Source organism: Coptis chinensis, chromosome 7 (genome assembly GCF_015680905.1).
Source record: "Coptis chinensis isolate HL-2020 chromosome 7, ASM1568090v1, whole genome shotgun sequence".
Classification (NCBI taxonomy): Eukaryota; Viridiplantae; Streptophyta; class Magnoliopsida; order Ranunculales; family Ranunculaceae; genus Coptis; species Coptis chinensis.
Window position 1 is genome coordinate 35,687,475 of NC_141462.1, and position 8,124 is coordinate 35,695,598.

At 35.7% G+C, this 8,124-nt stretch overlaps 1 long non-coding RNA gene and 1 pseudogene across 1 annotated transcript; one reads left to right on the top strand and one right to left on the bottom strand.

Moving 5' to 3' along the window:
- Positions 1-367: 367 nt before the first annotated feature.
- Positions 368-3,220, top strand: LOC147487307 (uncharacterized). Its single transcript, XR_015202444.1, has 6 exons — positions 368-507; positions 1,158-1,290; positions 1,568-1,617; positions 2,195-2,258; positions 2,345-2,408; positions 2,918-3,220. It is a non-coding gene; the product is annotated as an uncharacterized LOC147487307 (long non-coding RNA).
- A 2,291-nt stretch (positions 3,221-5,511) lies between these two features.
- Positions 5,512-6,839, bottom strand: LOC147487308 (glucan endo-1,3-beta-glucosidase pseudogene; annotated as a pseudogene).
- Between the last annotated feature and the right edge of the window lie 1,285 nt (positions 6,840-8,124).

Consider the following 8,124-nt stretch of genomic DNA (forward strand, 5'->3'; position numbering starts at 1 on the left):
ATTTTAACTTGCTTCTAAAAATATTTTTGCCGACGTTTTTAGCGTTGGCAAAAGTGGTAATCGTAATTAGTAGAATGAAAATAGATTTTTGGCGACGAAATTAACGTCGTAAATTGATTTTTCAATATAACTACGTTTAGGATCGTTAGCGATTGCATTTTATTACCGACGTTATTTGCTAGTAATGGGGTTTCAACCACACTATAATATACGTCGCTAATCGACAAAATTATCGTCGGAAAATATCTCATTAGTTTAGTGGACAAAATTTCTTATTTATGGCGCTATACTTTTTCGTCGAGCCCGCTCTATTTTTGCTATTGCCGCCGATTGTTTTAACAAAACAGAACAAGAAATTAAATAGAAACCCTAATAGTCTCCAAAATAGAAAAGAAAATAAAACAAAACAACCAAATTTAAAAGTCGTCTCTTTCCTCCCCTTCTCACACACTTCTATCTTTCTCTGTACTAATCAATACTCCGACCCTTGGCTTGGGGTGGCGAAAGGTGAGGCCACATCAATCCTAACAACAAAAACCCCTACCTTAATATTGGTTACCTGATAAAGCATTGCTTTGCAGGTTCTCACACAGAGATAGGAGCTCTCGCTATCATATATTGGTCTTTAGTAAATGAAATCCCTTGGGCAAACTAACACGAATTCATCACCCCCTCTGCCCAATTCATCATCCTCTTCTTCTTCTTTACAATTCATTTATTTTTCCACTCACTTCAGATCCGATCTCAAACTACTTTAACACTACACTTGTCTTTCTGTCTCTCTCTATTCTCTCTCTCTCAAGTCTCAAGTTTTTGGGTTTCTCATTATTATTATTATATCTCATTTCCTGCTTGCTTTATCTTCTATTAATTGAGAATCCCCAACCACCATCTCACTTGGAACTCACCTGATACAACACCAAATGATTGCAAATTAATTAGAGCTGTCATTTTCTTACTTGTGCGCTAGAGATCACTCATAACAAACAGCTACTTTGCAAATCGCTAACAAAGGGAATCACTCTGCATTCATATTAATTAGCTAGGTTAACTGCGATATGAGATGTATGTTGCCCCTTAAATTCTATTATCGCTTTTAGTTATATCATTAGCATCTTTTTTGAGAAACTTGACTCTTTTTTTCTTGTTTGTTTTAGGGGTAGTCTCAAATCACCATGGTCCCGTAGAAGGAAGAATGCCCTTTCATATCAACAATGGAGAAATCTATTCACTACTGAAGGAAAATTCCGTGATGGTGGAGTGAAGTTTCTAAAGAAAGTCCGCAGTGGAGTAAGTTTTTTTTTTAATTATAGTTCCCCTTTTCTTGTTTTCTTAAATTCTCGCGCCCTGTTTTGCCGTAAACGCTGCCTTTGTTACTGACAACAACTCCCACAGACATTACTAACTTTAACTCACTGGGACCTGCTATAGTATCTTCACCTATATGTAACTCTTTGGGCGCGATAAGTACAAACTGAAGTCTAGTTTAGTTTAATTTAATTAATTAATTGGTTATCCTTGCTTTAGATTATTTTTGGATTTTAAAATCCTCTTATTTCGGACATAGGGTGTTGATCCTAGCATCAGAGCAGAGGTTTGGCCTTTCCTTCTTGGAGTGTAAGTATTTTCAACCCTCCAGCCTTTAGTTCATTGTTTTTCTTTAATTTCTTTTTCCCTTTCAAAAGACATGTGAAATAACTCAAGTTTGTCGCGCAGTCTGACAAATTGATAAAACTTTGTTAAACACGCAGAGATAAAAAGTAGGCGTTAGTCAGTCAAAACTACTCCTCTGTTTTCTGATCTGGCAGCGGCCTGCCCGAGAATGTCCTCTGATATTAGTTACGCACTGATTAAGCACACTGCCTGCCTTATTTTCCAGTGCACTACTTGAAGCAGAGAGCTCTTCGCCCTTAGATTGGTCGGTAAAGAACTTCCCTTCCGATCTCCACTGGAAAGCGTGATAAGACAAAAGGATAAATGGAATATTTAATTCAATACTAGAAAATGAGTACGTGCACAGTGGACACTAGTAGTGTGGTTGACTTAAGGGATTTGTGGTTTGGCTGCAGTCTAGAGCTTTGGTTGTGTTTATATACCATGTATTATCCATACTTTGTGTTTCACACTTCGCTATTTTTCTTTTTGTTACTTATTTGGTTCTATGCCTAATCCTTTAGATTTGTGTTTGTTGCAGTTTGTAGACGTGCTGCTAAAAAAATTAAGCGGGGTTGTTAACTTGGTGGTTTTAGGAAGCACGTGTAAACTTTTTTACTCATTAGTTTAGGACTTTGGTTGTGTTTACATACTTTGTATGATGGATACTTCATGTTTGACACTTTGCTAGCTACGGGGTCTTGGACATGGTTGGACTATCTCATGGAGAAGCTTGGCGGTCCTCCTTCAATGTGGTATGATTTACAAATTTAACTCTGTTTTATGATTTGTGTTGGCGCTCGTTTATTTTTTACTGCTATATGAGTGGATGATGGCTAATTTATTTGTCTGCTGGTAGTGCTGCATCATGTCTGCTGGCCTATCTTAGTTGAATTTTGGCTGTCTTAGTTGTGTTCGTGAGCTGATGTTTTGGTTTGATTTCACTTAAATATATTTTACATTTTTCTTTTATGCTGAACACTTTATTAGCAGCCAACAAAAGAAAAGTAGTTTTATAAGATGTGACATTGTTGGTCCTTTAGTGATACATATCATCGTCTTATATCCGATTAAGGCACACCTTAAAGTTCTTGAAATAATGATTGGCCCATGTTTCAAGCACTACTTCTTTGGATTCATCTTAAACTTAAACTTTACGTAATTATTTATGGTTCATCGGATTTTAATTTTGATGTGATGAAACTAATATATTTTTGGTTTATCAATTTTTTTGTGGTCTAATAGATAACAATTTTGTGTACAGATAATCTTACGTCAAAAGAGGAGTGGGTTGGAATTAATTTTTTGTGAAGAAATAATGGCAGTTTGGAATTGCAAGAGCCTCGGATGAATCTATATGCTATTTTATGTCTTTCTTTTTTGGTTTTTTTTTAGTGAAAACAGTTATATTTGCAAGCAACGTACTTGAGGGATGTTTGATTTTTTTTTTTTTTAATACTTTTATTAAGACAGAGTTTAGAAAAAATTATGCAACTCTCTTTTATTTTTTACGGAGTGAATTGACTCACTTTTATTTATAGAAAATTTGTTGCTTATTATTTGATAATTGATGTTATGGTTGTATTTTTTTAGGTTTATTTGTTGAATAGTAGTTTGGGTGGTGGAAGGGACAGATGAAAAATAATTTGTACAAATAGTGCACAATTGGCAACGTTATTATTGATGAAATTAATCTTCAGCAGCGCATGTAATGTCGGAATGCAAACACAACAATTAGATATTTGTTGCTTCTAGCGACGATCAGAACGTCACTTATAATACCAAAATTTCAAATTTGTTCTATTTTTGTCGACAGTGGAAGCGCTGATAAAAATTTAAAAATTTCAAATAATTAAGACTTTTATTGACGATAGAAACGCCGCTTATTTGAACAAAGTTTCAAATTACTTTTATCTTTAACGACGGCAAAAACATTGCTAATAAAACCTATTTTTTAAAAAAAAAATTGGACTTGTAGCGACGATTATAATGTCGCTAATGATACTAAAATTTTCAAGTTTTTTGGAGTTTTGCCGGCGGTGGAAATGTGGCTAGTAAGGCCTTAATGGCAACGATTTTGAAAACGTCACCAAAAATATATCTTTTGCGACGTTATTGTTTTGAGAACAGAAAAATGAGTTAGTAACGAAAATGAAACAATGGCGATGACAAAAATCGTCGGTAAAGATCTCATACTTGATGACGTTAAATATTCGCTGCTCTATATCATTGCCGACTATATCATTAGCGACGATGATACGACACTCCAAAAATCGTGGCCAAATCCTATTAGCGACGTTTATGCCATTTTCAGCGACAATTTTTTTTGTCACCAAAGACGTTTCTTGTAGTGATTGCCAAATCCCTTGGTCGACCGGTTCGTCTGGAACCATGGCAACCCCATCATTGAGGATTGGTGAGAAATTCCTCAAAGGAGTGAGAGTTGATACCACACCCGAACCATGGAAAAGAGCACTCCACGAAGAAGGAGCAGAGTTACTATCTTGATTGTTATGACCACTCGCCATAATGTCTGGTAAAAAGGAAAGATCACCACGAATTGGTTGAAAAGGATAAAACTGAAATTGCCTAAACAGGAAGGAATTAGAGGGAAGAAAGAGATAAGAAACTCTTACAACCAAAAATTACCACTCTAAGTAATAATTGGTGCATCTGATCAGGAAGCATAATAGCCTTAAGTTACTCCTGGTCGCCCTTTAAGTGTCCCCATTATTTCGACATCTTGATTATCTTCAAAGGTTATTATGAATGGTTCATCTTAATAGACTATTTCAACTCAAACTTCCTCTCAAGAATTTTATCAAACATCTTCTAGGCAAGATTTGGATAACTATCTTTTGTGATTAAACTAACCACGACTCTAGTACCACTTGTTGGGGAAAACGATACCAATCGATCTCCATTAAAATAACTTGCACTTGGACAATCTACTACTCCAATAAAAATCTAAACTTTCACTATACCTAATAACCACAAACCTAAACTATGAATATAACTATCACAAACAGGCAATAGTAATATAAATAAAGTAAAACATACCACAACATAAGATGAAACGTGGTTCGGCCAATGATGCCTACTTCCATAAGAAAAAATCCTTTTATAAGTATGGGAAGGAAGATTACAACCACTCCTCTCAAGTCTCTCTAAACTTACTAAATCACTTATCTCTCCTTACAAGTTTTTTCTCTTTGCAAGGGTTTCATCTCAATTTTGGTTGCTCTCAAAATTGGGTTTCTCTTTAAGACTTGGTTTTCCAAAATATAACTTTTGTTTTTATAGTAATCTGAAATTTCGGCGTGTCTGTGAAATTTCGTATTTACTGTAGAAAAATCAAAACCTGACATGTTTAGGCATGAGTGCGGGCCCGCTCTCGGCAAGGCCAATTTGAACACGCGCGCACCTTCTTATATTTATAGTTTCCCAAACTCCAGTAGGCATGTTTCGTGAGAGGCTGGAAAAAAAAACTATCTTCTTTTTCACGGCAAGGGTGCGCGCTCTGACATCTTCACACGAACAGTACTTATTTTTTCCTTCTTCCTCATGTAAGGATAACACCACTACAAAGTGGGTTACATTCATGAGCTAATGGCCTCAACTTATGTTGGGTTGGCCGGTGAATCCATAGCCAAATAATACATCTTAATAGAACACAAGGACATAATCAAAATCAATTCAAATGAAATTTGCAACCTTACTTGTTCGAACTATCTTAGTATTTCGATCAAGACGACTAATGATCTTAACATCTTAGTACCTAATAACATATGCGATTCCATTTCACAGTGGTATGTTGCTACAATTTTGCTACTACAAGGAATTTCAGTATCTTCAAAAAGGACACTTCAATCTTATTCTATTTTGTTAGCCTTTCGTAGTGTGTTGTTGCGGTCTTATATATCAGTAATTTTCAAGTGAAAATTAAAGCAGGAAACTTCAAACTTCTACGGACAGAAGGTAATTAGATAATTTGCTCTAGTAGGACAAGTATATGGGCTGATCTTATCATCCAAGTCATAGCTAAAAGCCTGGGGACAAGCATTCCTGAAAACCATCGAATATTTTGTTGGTTTGCATTTTTCTGGAGACTCAAAATCCTCTGTGCAACAATATTGGGGTTGATTAAAAGCTCGGCAAGCGCTCTCGCAAGCAATGGTACCCCCACTCCATCCCTTCAGACTCAACTCAGCCGGGCAGAGCGAATTCACATCAGCAGAGCAAGTGGCTGTGATGCAACTTGATCCACCTTGTGGTGTCACCGAAACGGGTAAATTAAAGCCATCTACAAGACTTATATCGTAAGGGCATCACCAATGGGACCTTGATATGGCCCTGTATCTTCAAATTTAAGAGAACAATACATAAATGGGCTTCCAATGCAGCCTCTATATTGGCCCCTATAATTACCATCCTTTAAAACTATCTCTATTTCTATCACATTTATAGAGGTCCCGGTCCGTTTCGCGAGATAACACCAAAATGGGTCATAATAATTTCAGTTGAGTGGTACCAGCAAAGTTGGTCAAAATTGCTCATATATTGGGAAATATCCCAGGTTCGAAACCCCACCCGAACAAGTTGTCTGTTTTTTAAACTTTTTGTACCAAATTTAAAAAGAAAAATAAATCACAATGAAATGTTACAAATGGGACTCGAACCCAAAACCTACGGGTCTTGGGCTATCTACACTTACACCATGCCAATTTCACAAGAATTGAAAGTTAATACAAGATTTAAAATTAATTTTAAAGGTTAGCATTGTAGGACACAAAATATAAGGGTCCTCTATGTCCCTTCTCTCCTCTATACATATCTTCAAAACGCTGATGTGGCCCTCTATTATGAGGGCCTGCATTGGTGATGCCCTAAGAATCCATATTACCATCAACCTTTATAGCAAACTCAACAATGGTAGCGGGTGGAACCCCTCTGGCACCATTGCACGCTTTTTCACCCGAGCCACAGTCGCCTACAGTGCATCCAAATATGTTGTCGTTGAGAACGCACCTTGTTCTGGCCCAAATATGACCCGCTCCTTGTCCAAGTTCGAACCCAGTTGAAGACAATTGTTGTAGGCCATCACTGGCTGATGTAGCTGGCCATATGGAGTATGGACAATTGTTTTTGAATGTTAATGTAGCAAGAGCACACGAGCCTGAAATCCAGCATTTAAAAAGTCGTCACTCATCGATTGAAAATAATGATGCCTAGCAAGCCAGAACTTAGGAAAAAATGATGCTAATAGTAAAACCCATAGTGACATATTTGAAAGTGAAATATGGTCAACTAAATGTTATACATATACATACAAAACAAACCCATGATCGCCATCATTTTTTTCATGTTTATAATTATGGATCATGGAATTAATCTATAAGCCTCTATTATATGGATTGACTAGTAGTACGTAGATCTAAATTAAAATCAAAATCAAAATGATATCAAAAGGCAATCATATTTTGATCTGCAAATTTGGGTATAGCAGGATTAGCAGCTGAACATGCATGGATCGGAAGTTCCAAATTTTAAACCAATTATTCTGCTCAACAATTCAACATACGCCAATACTAATTGGAGACTACCCTCAATAATAGCATATTAGCATATATATATTGATGTTGCTATATATCATGGTGATTCATTTTAGAAAAAAATCTTGTGGGAGTAGGCGAGTAGCTCTTTAGTTGAAAAGTTGATGAAATATGAGTTACGACTAGGGGGTGCCATTTAACCCTGATGCGTTTGTCACACCCGTTCAACACTTGAACTTCGTTGAAACTCTAGTATTCTACAGGCCAGTACGTGTCCACAAGTCGCAGTCACATGCCAATTTGAAACCAAGAAAAAATTTGAGTCGATGGCTCTCATCCTTTAAAAGTAGTGTTAAAAGTCGATAAAGTAGAAATTTAAAAGTCGATAAAGTAAAAAGTTAAGTAAATTTAAAAGTCGATATTTTTTCTATCTCTATTTTACTTATATCTATAATAATGAAAAAAATAGATGAGAATAAAATACGCCGACTTTAAAATTTCACTTTATCGACTTTTAAATTTCACTTTTAAATTTCTATTTTAAATTTCTTTTATCGACTTTTAAATTTTTTTTATTATTGACTTTAACACTACTTTTAAAGGGATAGAGAGCCATTGGACTCAGCCTAAAAAACGAAATGAAAAACATATTATCTATACCTTCGATCATGATGGCCAAGAGGAGGATGAATAGAACATGTGATTCCATGAGAACTAGTAAATTATCTCTAAGAAATGAAATACGTAGACAGTGTCATAGTGTGAGTTATTTCAACATTTATTTATAGACCCAACTTTCAAATATTTTCAGTCTAGGAATATATTTTCTCCTTAATTACATTAGGGGAATTGTTTTGGAATACTTTCCCAAAACAAAAAACTAGTGTAATGGCCGGTCAAACACTTGAAAAAGGAAAAC